The sequence below is a fragment of the Atractosteus spatula genome, chromosome 25, assembly GCF_055471065.1.
Source record: "Atractosteus spatula isolate fAtrSpa1 chromosome 25, fAtrSpa1.hap1, whole genome shotgun sequence".
NCBI classification, from domain to species: domain Eukaryota; kingdom Metazoa; phylum Chordata; class Actinopteri; order Semionotiformes; family Lepisosteidae; genus Atractosteus; species Atractosteus spatula.
The window spans coordinates 14247652-14264151 of record NC_142730.1 but is presented as its reverse complement, the minus strand read 5'-3'; the positions used below and the strand labels follow the sequence as shown (position 1 = coordinate 14264151).

General features: G+C 47.9%; 2 non-coding genes across 2 annotated transcripts; one reads left to right on the top strand and one right to left on the bottom strand.

The window, feature by feature from the left end:
• Window positions 1-13293: 13293 nt before the first annotated feature.
• Window positions 13294-13376, bottom strand: trnal-cag (transfer RNA leucine (anticodon CAG)). Its single transcript has one exon. It is a non-coding gene; the product is annotated as a tRNA-Leu (tRNA).
• A 1174-nt stretch (window positions 13377-14550) lies between these two features.
• On the top strand, window positions 14551-14623 carry trnak-cuu (transfer RNA lysine (anticodon CUU)). Its single transcript has one exon. It is a non-coding gene; the product is annotated as a tRNA-Lys (tRNA).
• The last annotated feature ends 1877 nt before the right edge of the window (window positions 14624-16500 follow it).

Below are 16500 nucleotides of genomic sequence, written 5' to 3'. Positions count from 1 at the left end.
AAACTAACTACCTGTACCTCTTCAGGGCTTACTGTTTCTTGGATTTCTATCCAATTCAATAGTGTGGCACCTGAAGGCATCCATGACCTCAAGTTTGGTCTTATGTTGTCTGGTTCCAGACCGTACAGTGTTAAGTTACCATGCTGTACTATGGCCTCCTCAGGAACTTAAAGGAACTGTTTTATTAGGTAGCTGCATCATGCCTGTCACAAGTCACAGTGTCAGTTAAACGTGGTGTGCTGACCAGCCATTTACTTCCCACCTGCTCTTCATGGGGTTCATTAACCTTCCTCTGCTCGTTAGTAGCTTTACACCCTTCATTGGTGAATCGTTTAGACACAGCCAATGGATAGCTTTGGTAGCCATACCCATCTCAAGATTTGGAACCGAATTCAATCTTGGTTTGCCTTCTGGGTGAGCTATGAACGATGGGGTTAATGTCACACACTCCTCTACTGAGAAGAGTGGAATCAAGTGGGTTGGGAATTGTGCCGTGGTTAGACTGGCTACAGTGGCACTAAGCTCCCTTAACAGGTCTTGTGTCAACATTCTGGCCTGTTGCACACAAGCATAAACCCACTGTATAACACCAACAATCATGTCCACTGGTTGGGGAATAAGGTTTAACCCTGTTGCATAGGAAATTGCCTGTAGGGTTTTCCCTAAGCTTTCCAACTTTTGATGCTGTCGATACAGTCTGTCACTACCCTCTGGTATCTCTGACACCTGCCTTCTTGGGGCAGTCAGGGTGAGAGTGCCAGTAGCACACAAACCTACCAGAAAAAGCAAACGTGCAACAGTGGCGGCAGCAATCAGTCCTCCCAAAAGTCTTTTCGGGTGGCTGATCCCAGTCATCTCCTTCTGAGTGACTGTCGCCTTTCTAAGCTGGCGCAGCGTGTACATGGTGTCTTTCTCAGTATGCCATGTGGCATCTTGGGCACCAACATCCTGGAAATCTGGGGAGATCTGACGCAGCTGCTGATGCTGCTCCTCCTTTTCCAGGGCATCTGCTTTTTCGATTTGTTCATGCCTGTGCTCTAGGAACCCTGCAGGGGGCGGTGCAGCGGTGGACCATGCCTGACCCTCGGCTGAGTGGTCATCTGGAGCACCTGAGTGATCTGGGATTGTTACCCCATTCTCACTGTTCAGGTCCACCCTGCACACTTCCTGATTGAGGAATCCCTCTATCGGCATGTTTACAATCGTTCGCTGGGCGTGGGTGTAGGACACCTGCTCGCTCCCCCCTTCCCTCGCTAGGGGTTCAGGGAGCTGCCCCAGCACTGGGATAGCTAGTTCACTGTCTTCGAACTCGCTATCACCCACCAGGCCCATGTCAGTACAGGCGGGGATTCTGACACCCCTCTTTGCGATGTCCTGCACTGGCAGGCGGGTGGCTTGACCATCCAGCTCCAGTCTGGGTGAACCACTGTTGGTCAGACTCAGACTGACAGACTGAGCTGGTGGCTGTAAGAAAACCAGCTCGGCTTTCATTCCCTGTCCCTTCTGGGGGACTGGGTGTGTTGGAAACCCTGCCGTTGAGGCAGGAACAATCAGGTCAGTCTCACTCACTACCTGGTAGTTGTGAGAAATAATGTTACCTGACTGCAGGTTCCCTGGGTCACAGCAGAGGGAATCGGCATCTGGGATCAGGTGTGTCCACAGCGCAGTAGTCTCAGCGTCCAGCTGGACCTCCTGTCTAACCTGTGAATGTTGCACCAGGGGCACCTGGTGGTGGCCCTGTGACAGCTGCTCAAGCAGATCCTCACTAATAGAGGACCTCTCAGGGCTAAGGGTGAGGGCTACATCACCAACCTGCTCTCCTGCCATCTGGATCCCTTCCACCACCGCAGGGTGGTGGTCCTGACCCCTCTTGGGTGCCAGGGTGCACAGGGAAAGCTCCTTTTCATCGCCAGGTGGGGAGATCTGCTCCTCTTTAGGGATGTAAAAGGGGTGTGCTTTACCTGGTGGATCAGGCGGCTGCTTGGAGCACCGCTCCTGTGGCAGGGAGGCTGTTGTGACCTCAGCCGGGACACGACTTCCCTGTATATCCGGGGAACAAGAAAATATTTTTATTTCTTGTCCAGAGGGAACAGAAGGAATCTCCACATAGGCTTCTGTGTTCGGTGGGCACTGTGTGAGCACAGTCTGCCTCTTGGCCCCCCTTTCCTTCTGTACAGAAGGCTTAGGAGCCTTGACCTGTTTCCACACTTTGCCTTTCTGGTGATCCACCAAAGGTTCCTCTCTGAGTCGCATGCCCTTTTCTTTTTCAACCCGTTTGAGCTTGCCGTGTGACATCAAACACCTTTCAACCTCAGTGTCAATCAGCGTCTCACTGGGTAAGACATCTCCCATGGCAGCCTTGAGGTAAAAGCTTCCTGCTTTTCCTCTGTGTTTTACTGCCTGCTCTGTGACTTCAGGGGTGGAGTCAGCACTCACTTGGGAGTGGCTGACCTCATCCAGGCAGGAACCCTTCCGCTCAATCAGATAGACTGAGGGAGTGGGAGGGGGCGGGTCTCCGCCTCCTCCAGTGGAGAGTATCAGCTCATTCACGCTTCCGGCAGCCTTGGGGAGCGGTTGTCCCTGTCCTAATAAAGCTTGTTCAAGCCTGGCCAGGCGGGCGGCTACTGAATCCTTTTGTTCAGCCTTTTCTAGCCCTTTCCCTTCCCCGGTGTTCTCATGGCACTTAGGACGCTGGGTGCGGTCCTGTGTGAGTGCTTTGGAACGGGGCTTAGCCAGCTCAGGAGCCTGTGCTCCTTCGAGCAGGGGGGAATTAACCCTGCTGGCTCTGACGGCGAACACAGTCGCTTTAGCAGCTTTTTGCTCAGAGCGACTTTGGACATCATACTCCCAGGCTTTCTGCGCGAATCTCTTAATATCAGTCATTTTCATGGTCTGTGCATCTGTATGCATTAAGATCATCTTTCTGACTGACGGGTGGAGATTCGCAATGAATAAACCCTTGAAATGTGTGTTCTCTTCGCAACCCTCATAATTTCGCCCTGCAAAATAAGTTCGTCTAAGTCTCTCGTAATATTCGCGAGGGGACTCTGCTCTCTCGTGCTTAATGTTAAGAGCGGCGGCTATCGCAGCAGTCGGGTCAATAAACGCACTGTATTCTTCGATAAGTGCTTGACACAGCTCCTCAAAATCACTACAGACTTCTTTCATCTGCCTAGCCATCCACTCATGTACAGCTCTGCTGGTAGTTTTCCTGACCAGAAACACTTTCTCCTGTTCTGTGGCGTTTGGCAGGTACTGCAGGTTATACCTGAGGTCTTGAATATAACTCTCGATATTATTCTCTGACACTGCGGGGTCAAATCTCTCTATGTCCTTCGCTAGCTCTCTCAGAGAATGGAGATTTATCCTTCTAGCTTCTCCGCTGACGGAGATATGGAAGAGATCGTGGTCAGACTTGTCGCTGCTAGAGAGAGTGCTTAATAGCGACTCGAATTCAGACCTTTTAGCAACCATCGTTAAACTTAAAGAGTATTACTTTTAAGTACGAAATCACAGTTTTACCACAGAAAACCACAAGATCAGGTATGCAATCAACCTGGTAGATTGCAAAAGATCACAAAACACTCAAGCACTGCTTAAAGAGCAAGGGGAACTTTTTTTTTTCTTTCGGCTTTCAGCACACTGTATTATCGTGTATGAAACCCGCGGCGTTTTATATGAATTATTCCGCTTGGTTGATTCATTTCAGTCTTGCCACGCCCACCCAGGGACGCCATAAATGTAGTGTTTCATAGCCGTTCAGGGACGCCAAATATGTAATCATAGTGGCTCTCTGAAGGCACCAGTTCTGTAGGGTTTGGGCATTTACTGAGACAATTATCAATTGTAGCAGTAAATCACAAAGTTGATTCTTTTGATGGCTTTAGAATCCAACCACGCGACATAACTCAAACAACGCGCACACACAGGTACTAATACACGAGGATAAATTTATTAATACATAGAATATGCATATAAACCTAACAGATCTTATCGAGAGGGTTATCAGAATACAAAAGGTATATATTCAATCAGTTACGAAGTGTTACACATCAAGAGGACATACGTTCAGTATATCATTCATTAAGACCGTTTCGTAAAGTGAACTTGGTTACAACTTCTACATTAGATACTCAAAACAAGTACATAACTCTTAGGAATTAAATTGATATCAACTGGTTGGGATAGCAATTGAATTCTCGAGCTGTAATGCATTGAAGTTGAATACTCATCCAATTTCTGGGGATTCAGATCTCCTGCAGGCACAAACAATCAGCTGCAGGCTTGTTGCTGTCCAATCCGCGCTCTCTGGCTCCGTGCCAGGCTGTGCTGTGCGGCTTGCGACGGTGCGCTGCTGATGCTCACTGACCGGCTAGTTAGTGTTGGATTTAACTAGCAAAGTTTGTGCACAGGAGAAAAGATGACTGTGGATCCCAGCAAGTCAGGAAGAGGACCGGTTCGTTCCTGATGAAGAGCTAGTTCTGAATAGTGATTCAGCTGTCCACAGTTCTGACCTGTCCACGAGGCCTGCTGCTGGTTACTCTCTGGCAACCTCCACTCTAGACTCTTAGAACAAAGGAAAGTTCTGGCACTCGGACACACTGGCCGTTCCGTGGTTGTCCGGGCTGAGTCTCGGGATGGTCAGGAGGCGCGCTGCGAGAATGTCCTGCCCTTGGGAGCCTTCTGCTCCTGGGCCGTCCTGCCCTGGAATTCTCCTTTGAATTCCCTTTAGAACAGTCCACAGAATCCTCTCCAGAATCTTACTGAATCTCCCGAATCTGAATCTTGTTGAATCTCAATCTCCAGGCCTGTGTTGCCTGTTTTTACCTGGAGGAACTTCAGCTTGTTGATTGGCTGAAAGTTCCATGGGCATCAGAGTCCCACGTGGGTTACTCAGCCCTACCAGTCCCTGATTGGTTGATCAAGGTGAGATATGAGTCACTTACTCCTGACACTTAGGAATGCAGTCCAGATGTCCAACTGGCACTCCCTAGACAGATAGGCGCCAATGGATGACCATTGATCATGATAGCCAGGCTTAGCTAAGTGCACCCCCCTTTGGGAGCTGTCCTAGGAAACCTTAAATCACCCTAATGGTCTCTCTGTGGCTGCACCACAGAGATGAACAGAGAAATGGGGCCTCATTTGGGAAGCTCAGAAACACTTAATTCTGCCTTATTATTAAGCCTCGCCGCTACATATCCCCCCTTTTTGAAGGTCACGAGGTCCTGAGGCGTTGTTGCCTTCAAAACAAAACAGAGTTAAGTGATGTCCCTTGCCATTAGAACATTAATCTTAAATGTCTACATTACTCCTCGAGAATTCATACCGGAACCAGCATTGGGAACAAACAGGATGAATAACATCTGGAGTATGTATAAACACGGTAGGAGACATTATCTCAGTCTAGGAATTACACATCAGGAAGTTCACTGTCAATATCTGATACCTCTGTGGTAGATATTTGGGGAGAAGTCACTTCCTTTCTTTTGACATGCTACCTTTGACTCATTCATGCTACCCGGAGTACATCTTGATGTGAGAGTACATCATTCAGAGTACACTGTCAGTCATGATCCAGCTACCTGGCAGTAGTGTTACAATAACAACAGTTCCTGTTCCCAGCCCCCCGATAAACCACAACACCTGTGTTGGGTATCTGCTAGGGTGGTTTGGAGGTTTGTTCCATTAAAGCAAACTAACTACCTGTACCTCTTCAGGGCTTACTGTTTCTTGGATTTCTATCCAATTCAATAGTGTGGCACCTGAAGGCATCCATGACCTCAAGTTTGGTCTTATGTTGTCTGGTTCCAGACCGTACAGTGTTAAGTTACCATGCTGTACTATGGCCTCCTCAGGAACTTAAAGGAACTGTTTTATTAGGTAGCTGCATCATGCCTGTCACAAGTCACAGTGTCAGTTAAACGTGGTGTGCTGACCAGCCATTTACTTCCCACCTGCTCTTCATGGGGTTCATTAACCTTCCTCTGCTCGTTAGTAGCTTTACACCCTTCATTGGTGAATCGTTTAGACACAGCCAATGGATAGCTTTGGTAGCCATACCCATCTCAAGATTTGGAACCGAATTCAATCTTGGTTTGCCTTCTGGGTGAGCTATGAACGATGGGGTTAATGTCACACACTCCTCTACTGAGAAGAGTGGAATCAAGTGGGTTGGGAATTGTGCCGTGGTTAGACTGGCTACAGTGGCACTAAGCTCCCTTAACAGGTCTTGTGTCAACATTCTGGCCTGTTGCACACAAGCATAAACCCACTGTATAACACCAACAATCATGTCCACTGGTTGGGGAATAAGGTTTAACCCTGTTGCATAGGAAATTGCCTGTAGGGTTTTCCCTAAGCTTTCCAACTTTTGATGCTGTCGATACAGTCTGTCACTACCCTCTGGTATCTCTGACACCTGCCTTCTTGGGGCAGTCAGGGTGAGAGTGCCAGTAGCACACAAACCTACCAGAAAAAGCAAACGTGCAACAGTGGCGGCAGCAATCAGTCCTCCCAAAAGTCTTTTCGGGTGGCTGATCCCAGTCATCTCCTTCTGAGTGACTGTCGCCTTTCTAAGCTGGCGCAGCGTGTACATGGTGTCTTTCTCAGTATGCCATGTGGCATCTTGGGCACCAACATCCTGGAAATCTGGGGAGATCTGACGCAGCTGCTGATGCTGCTCCTCCTTTTCCAGGGCATCTGCTTTTTCGATTTGTTCATGCCTGTGCTCTAGGAACCCTGCAGGGGGCGGTGCAGCGGTGGACCATGCCTGACCCTCGGCTGAGTGGTCATCTGGAGCACCTGAGTGATCTGGGATTGTTACCCCATTCTCACTGTTCAGGTCCACCCTGCACACTTCCTGATTGAGGAATCCCTCTATCGGCATGTTTACAATCGTTCGCTGGGCGTGGGTGTAGGACACCTGCTCGCTCCCCCCTTCCCTCGCTAGGGGTTCAGGGAGCTGCCCCAGCACTGGGATAGCTAGTTCACTGTCTTCGAACTCGCTATCACCCACCAGGCCCATGTCAGTACAGGCGGGGATTCTGACACCCCTCTTTGCGATGTCCTGCACTGGCAGGCGGGTGGCTTGACCATCCAGCTCCAGTCTGGGTGAACCACTGTTGGTCAGACTCAGACTGACAGACTGAGCTGGTGGCTGTAAGAAAACCAGCTCGGCTTTCATTCCCTGTCCCTTCTGGGGGACTGGGTGTGTTGGAAACCCTGCCGTTGAGGCAGGAACAATCAGGTCAGTCTCACTCACTACCTGGTAGTTGTGAGAAATAATGTTACCTGACTGCAGGTTCCCTGGGTCACAGCAGAGGGAATCGGCATCTGGGATCAGGTGTGTCCACAGCGCAGTAGTCTCAGCGTCCAGCTGGACCTCCTGTCTAACCTGTGAATGTTGCACCAGGGGCACCTGGTGGTGGCCCTGTGACAGCTGCTCAAGCAGATCCTCACTAATAGAGGACCTCTCAGGGCTAAGGGTGAGGGCTACATCACCAACCTGCTCTCCTGCCATCTGGATCCCTTCCACCACCGCAGGGTGGTGGTCCTGACCCCTCTTGGGTGCCAGGGTGCACAGGGAAAGCTCCTTTTCATCGCCAGGTGGGGAGATCTGCTCCTCTTTAGGGATGTAAAAGGGGTGTGCTTTACCTGGTGGATCAGGCGGCTGCTTGGAGCACCGCTCCTGTGGCAGGGAGGCTGTTGTGACCTCAGCCGGGACACGACTTCCCTGTATATCCGGGGAACAAGAAAATATTTTTATTTCTTGTCCAGAGGGAACAGAAGGAATCTCCACATAGGCTTCTGTGTTCGGTGGGCACTGTGTGAGCACAGTCTGCCTCTTGGCCCCCCTTTCCTTCTGTACAGAAGGCTTAGGAGCCTTGACCTGTTTCCACACTTTGCCTTTCTGGTGATCCACCAAAGGTTCCTCTCTGAGTCGCATGCCCTTTTCTTTTTCAACCCGTTTGAGCTTGCCGTGTGACATCAAACACCTTTCAACCTCAGTGTCAATCAGCGTCTCACTGGGTAAGACATCTCCCATGGCAGCCTTGAGGTAAAAGCTTCCTGCTTTTCCTCTGTGTTTTACTGCCTGCTCTGTGACTTCAGGGGTGGAGTCAGCACTCACTTGGGAGTGGCTGACCTCATCCAGGCAGGAACCCTTCCGCTCAATCAGATAGACTGAGGGAGTGGGAGGGGGCGGGTCTCCGCCTCCTCCAGTGGAGAGTATCAGCTCATTCACGCTTCCGGCAGCCTTGGGGAGCGGTTGTCCCTGTCCTAATAAAGCTTGTTCAAGCCTGGCCAGGCGGGCGGCTACTGAATCCTTTTGTTCAGCCTTTTCTAGCCCTTTCCCTTCCCCGGTGTTCTCATGGCACTTAGGACGCTGGGTGCGGTCCTGTGTGAGTGCTTTGGAACGGGGCTTAGCCAGCTCAGGAGCCTGTGCTCCTTCGAGCAGGGGGGAATTAACCCTGCTGGCTCTGACGGCGAACACAGTCGCTTTAGCAGCTTTTTGCTCAGAGCGACTTTGGACATCATACTCCCAGGCTTTCTGCGCGAATCTCTTAATATCAGTCATTTTCATGGTCTGTGCATCTGTATGCATTAAGATCATCTTTCTGACTGACGGGTGGAGATTCGCAATGAATAAACCCTTGAAATGTGTGTTCTCTTCGCAACCCTCATAATTTCGCCCTGCAAAATAAGTTCGTCTAAGTCTCTCGTAATATTCGCGAGGGGACTCTGCTCTCTCGTGCTTAATGTTAAGAGCGGCGGCTATCGCAGCAGTCGGGTCAATAAACGCACTGTATTCTTCGATAAGTGCTTGACACAGCTCCTCAAAATCACTACAGACTTCTTTCATCTGCCTAGCCATCCACTCATGTACAGCTCTGCTGGTAGTTTTCCTGACCAGAAACACTTTCTCCTGTTCTGTGGCGTTTGGCAGGTACTGCAGGTTATACCTGAGGTCTTGAATATAACTCTCGATATTATTCTCTGACACTGCGGGGTCAAATCTCTCTATGTCCTTCGCTAGCTCTCTCAGAGAATGGAGATTTATCCTTCTAGCTTCTCCGCTGACGGAGATATGGAAGAGATCGTGGTCAGACTTGTCGCTGCTAGAGAGAGTGCTTAATAGCGACTCGAATTCAGACCTTTTAGCAACCATCGTTAAACTTAAAGAGTATTACTTTTAAGTACGAAATCACAGTTTTACCACAGAAAACCACAAGATCAGGTATGCAATCAACCTGGTAGATTGCAAAAGATCACAAAACACTCAAGCACTGCTTAAAGAGCAAGGGGAACTTTTTTTTTTCTTTCGGCTTTCAGCACACTGTATTATCGTGTATGAAACCCGCGGCGTTTTATATGAATTATTCCGCTTGGTTGATTCATTTCAGTCTTGCCACGCCCACCCAGGGACGCCATAAATGTAGTGTTTCATAGCCGTTCAGGGACGCCAAATATGTAATCATAGTGGCTCTCTGAAGGCACCAGTTCTGTAGGGTTTGGGCATTTACTGAGACAATTATCAATTGTAGCAGTAAATCACAAAGTTGATTCTTTTGATGGCTTTAGAATCCAACCACGCGACATAACTCAAACAACGCGCACACACAGGTACTAATACACGAGGATAAATTTATTAATACATAGAATATGCATATAAACCTAACAGATCTTATCGAGAGGGTTATCAGAATACAAAAGGTATATATTCAATCAGTTACGAAGTGTTACACATCAAGAGGACATACGTTCAGTATATCATTCATTAAGACCGTTTCGTAAAGTGAACTTGGTTACAACTTCTACATTAGATACTCAAAACAAGTACATAACTCTTAGGAATTAAATTGATATCAACTGGTTGGGATAGCAATTGAATTCTCGAGCTGTAATGCATTGAAGTTGAATACTCATCCAATTTCTGGGGATTCAGATCTCCTGCAGGCACAAACAATCAGCTGCAGGCTTGTTGCTGTCCAATCCGCGCTCTCTGGCTCCGTGCCAGGCTGTGCTGTGCGGCTTGCGACGGTGCGCTGCTGATGCTCACTGACCGGCTAGTTAGTGTTGGATTTAACTAGCAAAGTTTGTGCACAGGAGAAAAGATGACTGTGGATCCCAGCAAGTCAGGAAGAGGACCGGTTCGTTCCTGATGAAGAGCTAGTTCTGAATAGTGATTCAGCTGTCCACAGTTCTGACCTGTCCACGAGGCCTGCTGCTGGTTACTCTCTGGCAACCTCCACTCTAGACTCTTAGAACAAAGGAAAGTTCTGGCACTCGGACACACTGGCCGTTCCGTGGTTGTCCGGGCTGAGTCTCGGGATGGTCAGGAGGCGCGCTGCGAGAATGTCCTGCCCTTGGGAGCCTTCTGCTCCTGGGCCGTCCTGCCCTGGAATTCTCCTTTGAATTCCCTTTAGAACAGTCCACAGAATCCTCTCCAGAATCTTACTGAATCTCCCGAATCTGAATCTTGTTGAATCTCAATCTCCAGGCCTGTGTTGCCTGTTTTTACCTGGAGGAACTTCAGCTTGTTGATTGGCTGAAAGTTCCATGGGCATCAGAGTCCCACGTGGGTTACTCAGCCCTACCAGTCCCTGATTGGTTGATCAAGGTGAGATATGAGTCACTTACTCCTGACACTTAGGAATGCAGTCCAGATGTCCAACTGGCACTCCCTAGACAGATAGGCGCCAATGGATGACCATTGATCATGATAGCCAGGCTTAGCTAAGTGCACCCCCCTTTGGGAGCTGTCCTAGGAAACCTTAAATCACCCTAATGGTCTCTCTGTGGCTGCACCACAGAGATGAACAGAGAAATGGGGCCTCATTTGGGAAGCTCAGAAACACTTAATTCTGCCTTATTATTAAGCCTCGCCGCTACAGTGGAGTAAGTTAGGTTTTCCAGAAAATGGTAGTTTTAGTACCAGGCAGATACAACAACTAGAAGAACAGTTAAAGTTAAAGAAATGTAATGCATCTTGTTATGTATGTGCTTTAATGCCTCATTCTACAGCCTCACCCATTTCTCTCCTGGTTAGAATCACTGTTTGGGCCAGGGGGAATGTTTTTCTTTAAGTTACTAACACCGATTATAGGGGCTGTGATACTTGTCTTCCTGTTTTCATGTTGCTATATGACATGTATTATTCCAATGCTTTTCAAATATGGTAATGAATATGTTTGCGCATCAGTATGTTCTGATAAGAACGCAAGAATCCGAAGTATGGGAGCCTCCTGGGAGTCCATATGAAGAATCTAACTTTTAATCATTTTGAAGATAAAAAAAGGAGGGAATTGAAGTGGAAAACTAATAAGTAAATTGATTCTTAAAATGTAGAGAGCTTTGAAAAAAATATATTGGTGCTTTTAGATAATATATTTCAAGGATGTAATTGCTGTGCTACAGTACGTGCAGAATTTTAGAAAACAGTGCGTCAACAAAGTACACTGTTTGGGTTACTTTAGAAGACAATGTACCAAAACAATATATGCTGTCTGGTTCGTTAGAATTAGCCGAAAGTAACTGATAAGCTTTGAATAACAAATCTAGTGCTTCTTCTCTCGCTCTATGATGTAATCTGTTTTGTCTTAGGGAAAGGGGAAGTTTTTGAAGGGACAAAGCACTGAGCTTTTTTACAGCGCAACGTCTTATAAAAACCCTGTACTGCTTGTGACAAATTGAGTCTCTGGTTGCACTTTGCGAAGTGGCAACAGGGCTCCCAATATTGCAATATTGAAATAAAGACCTTACTCAGGTGAGAACTCTCTCTTGTGGCTTCCTTGATAGTTAAATTTCCACGACACACCGCCGTTGTTTTTCTCCATCGGAAGTTTGTCGTTAAGGAAAAACATCGCTGTCATTTTCTTGCCAGCCGGCGGCATTTCTTGTGCAGCGATGAGCCAGATTTGTATTTCGGATTTCGGAAGTTGTGTGAATTTCTTGAAGCTGAAAGTCAGCTCGCTCCAGAAAAGAAATGTGCAGTCGCATGAAAGCCGTGCCTGCTTATTAAACCGCAGGACCTGAGCTTGCGTTCTGTTTCTCATCGCGTTCGCAAAGGCGATTCCTGCCTCTAACACTGCTATGTCTGCGATTCAAAGTGCCGTGTGGAGCAGCTTCGAAAGTCTCGTTCACGCTCCTCCGATGTTGCTTTCTCTCTGCCTAACGAAGTTCCATTTTGGTGTCGGAGCGGGGAGACCTAATCATTCCAGCTTTAAGCCACCCTTCAATATTCTGAGGGGTGTCTGAGTGCTAGCATGTCATTTGCCTTTTTTTTTTTTGAAACGGAGAGCGACGTTGAAAAAGGTTACCTCCGCCGCCTCGCCCTCCGTGTTAAATGATCGCAAGACGGCGGCGGCGGCGCTCCCTGTAGTTGTGGCCGAGCGGTTAAGGCGATGGACTAGAAAGCCATTGGGCTCTCCCCACGCCGGGTCGAATCCTGCCGACTACGGCGTCCTTCTCGTGTCGCCGTGCGCCTGCCCAGAAAAAGGCGGAGTGCCGTTTCTCTCTTCCTGCTTCTTGTACAAACGCTAAATCGCTTGGACCTGCTGCCTTGGAAGTCATGTCTTCAGCGTCCCCCAGCGACATTTCACACTTGGAAGCAGACAACTACGCTTTTGGCATTGGCATGCCTTGCGCCCTACTTCCAGCCTTTGAAGATCTAATTATTCAAACTGAAAGAACCGACTGAATAGGTGTTTGCAGTGCACCAGGAGGAGCAGTGACCATAGCAGTGGAGGGGTGAGGATGGCGCAGATGGAAACGTTTTCATGCGCTCCTCTGGGAGGAATGAAAATAAAAGGCGAAACCGGAAACAGTAGTAGCCGCAAGAGGAAGTGTCTTCAAGCGCCAAGCAAGCGCTCCTCGTTAGTATAGTGGTGCGTATTCCCGCCCGTCACGTGGGAGACCAGGGATGGATTGCTTGACGGCGAGCCGGGTTGCTTTTCTCCCATCAGATTCCAACCGCTAATGCTAACGCAGTTTGTGGGAGCTTACGTGCTTCTCCTTTTCCGTCATTTTCGGACGACTATTCCAAAGGGGTAACCTGATGGAATAGGGGCCTGAAGACACGAGGCATTCTTAAACCAGCACTGGGCTGCACGGCCTTCTGTTGCGATCAGATTATATTCGAGTGAAAAAGCCAAAGCAGCCGCTTCCATCCTATGGAGTACAAGCTAAATCAGGAGAGGTACGGGACACGCGCGTGCCTATAGGTGCACGTCTCCTACGTCAGGCTGCTTCACCCATGTGCACCCGACTGGAGAGGGAATGGAGCAAGCTTTTTGTCAGGAGTGGGATTCGAACCCACGCCTCCAGGGGAGACTGCAACCTGAACGCAGTGCCTTAGACCGCTCGGCCATCCTGACGCCAGCCCTCTTCCCCAAAGCGGTCTGATGAGCCACCGCGATCCCACTACGCTCTTCGAGTATCGCACTGTTATTAATACTACAGTGTGACTCCAGCATTAAAATGTTTGGAAAATGTGTCGGCCTTTATAATCCAGTGTAGAGCAGCGTGTGATGATTTGTGCTACAAAACACCAAGCGCTCAAAGTGACGTCTGCGTTTGTCACTGAAACTTTCAACTCTTTCATCACTTATGTAGGAAATACAAAGAGCAGTTAGGTGGAACGCGTAGGATGGCCGTCAACAGAGTGGCGCAGCGGGAGCGTGCTGGGCCCATAACCCAGAGGTCGATGGATCGAAACCATCCTCTGCTACGTGTGTCTTACGCATGGTTCATAAGCATTCCATCGGGTTAGCAAAGTGCATTAAAGTAGTGTGGATCTCCCTTTCCTTAAGTTCTGTTCTGAGTTTCTCTCTCGTGTGTGTTTGTGCAAGCTTGACACTTGCGGGACTCTTTCATCTTCACCAATACGGAGATGACCAAATGTGTCTTCGGTTGTTCTGAGATCTTTGATAGTTTCTTCGAATGCTTCAAGTGAACCTCGAAATCGAAGCAGTTATGTTTATATTGATTTCTCGCATTAATCATTATTAACCAGGAACAGCCAGCACAGTCGGTCGCATTAGTAATTATGTCACGTCTCTACTTAGCAGAGCATTCAAAGACCCACTGGAAGCAGGAAAGCACTAAGACACTGCAAAACTGAACTCGGGAAATTCATACTGGGAGCTCTGAGCGATGTCTGCATCCAAGCCATCCAATACGGACTCTGAGACCTTGGAATATCAACACTATGATGCGCTACCTTTTCCCTGGAGCAAAACGATGGAATTAGAAGAATGCTTACCGCAGGATACAACTGTGCCGTTGTTATTTGGAGCACGGTTTTCACTTGCATGAAAACTACAGCAGAACGTAGAAGGATGATCACAGAGGAGTCCACGCGGGCATGCTGAGGAGATTGTAGGTCGTACATTTCAATGATTACTGACATTTGCGCTGCTTGAGGTACAGTAATCAACAAAGAACAGGGTGTGCTACTCTCGAATCCGGTCACCACATGATGAAAAGCCAGGAAGTATACCTTGTCCAATTGACGTCAACAGGGACACGTTAACCCCTTGCTTCCCTGGCGCCCGGCTAGCTCAGTCGGTAGAGCATGAGACTCTTAATCTCAGGGTCGTGGGTTTGAGCCCCACGTTGGGCGGTGTCCGTCTCCTTATTAACAAAGTTTCGTGCTCATCCTTGACCCTCTTACACCTTGATGGTACCGAGCACTAAACTTTAATGCACAGGTGTGATGAAACTGAGATGAAAAGGGCTTATCTAGCTCTTTGCCCGAGAGATAAATCAAAGGTTCCGCAGACAATCCGTTGGCTCCGGTCACTCTGACGCAGATAGGAGCTGCAGCCATCATAACTTGTATGAAAACTGATAAGAGCTCCTGTCTATTTACAGTTTCATTTACTCTAGCCTTTCCTTAAACACTGCGTGTACGAAGGCTAAGAAATTGCAGAGCTATTCTAATACAATAACTATTTGGAATCTTTTCGCCATAACAGTTTCACTGTGATTTTGCAGGTAACACGTACGTACGTAACATTTTGAACCGCACTGGAAAAATATGGGAAAGAAATGGCGAAAAGCAACTCTTCAACACGTGGCAATATCTTCCTGAGCGGAGTCCTGTTCTCGAAGCTCGACACTCTGCAAGAGTCACTTCTCCCAACTTGCGCCCGCAGGTTTCCGTAGTGTGCCTGCAAAGAGCCATCCGTTTGAGACAGGCGCACGTTCCGATTTCATTGAACTAAGCTAGATGCACAATTTCGAATGCAGCCTTCATCACAAACGACAGTTCATTTCTCGAAAGCTTGTCATGTAAAAAAAGGAAACAAAGAACGAAAACATACAGCTGACAATCTTCTGAAGCTGCAGATTTAGCTTTTGAGAAATGGACATTTTATGTATGCAGATGCTTTTCAAGCGCTGGTTTTAGAACGTCGCTGTGCTTCCAGCATCATTCTCAGCCTTCTAAACTGCCTATCGAGGTGCCGATCACTTTGTAAAGCGCTTGAGAGGCCAGAGCTGCTCAAACTGCTCTTGCCGTTTCCTTCAATCAAAAGCACTATTTTTTTCGTTGTATGGAAAGCTTTTCAAGTCTTGCATCGACACGCACCTTTCCTGAAATGTCCAAAGGGTGAATGTTTCGCAAAGAAATCCAGTCTACCTTTAGGGGGCATGATGTTGAAATCGGAACAAGCCCTGGGTGGGCTTGAACCAGCAGCCGTTCAGTTAACAGCTGCACAGAAACGCCCCCCGCTTGCTTTGTATCATTCGCAAGTTTCTGGTTAAAGAGTAAAAAAGGCTGGAATTCTTTTCCAGAAGCAGCCGGCAGGATTTCTTCTGCACCCACCCAGAAAAGCCCAGAATTGTATTTCATCTGTCGCAAGCTGTATGTTCCAGAAAGAGAATGAATACTTGCATTAAACTGAATCAAGCCGACAGACACGCACCTGAAGTGGAAATCTAATAAGTAAATTGATTCTTAAAATGTAGAGAGCTTTGAAAAAAATATATTGGTGCTTTTAGATAATATATTTCAAGGATGTAATTGCTGTGCTACAGTACGTGCAGAATTTTAGAAAACAGTGCGTCAACAAAGTACACTGTTTGGGTAACTTTAGAAGACAATGTACCAAAACAATATATGCTGTCTGGGTCGTTAGAATTAGCCGAAAGTAACTGATAAGCTTTGAATAACAAATCTAGTGCTTCTTCTCTCGTTCTATGTTGTAATCTGTTTTGTCTTAGGGAAAGGGGAAGCTTTTGAAGGGACAAAGCACTGAGCTTTTTTACAGCGCAACGTCTTATAAAAACCCTGTACTGCTTGTAACAAATTGAGTCTCCGGTTGCACTTTGCGAAGTGGCAACAGGGCTCCCAATATTGCAATATTGAAATAAAGATCTTACTCAGGTGAGAACTCTCTCTTGTGGCTTCCTTGATAGTTAAATTTCCACGACAGAATTGGCACCCCAGATGGGACACTAACCTGAGCGCGGACGGCTGCTGAAACTCCATCCGGA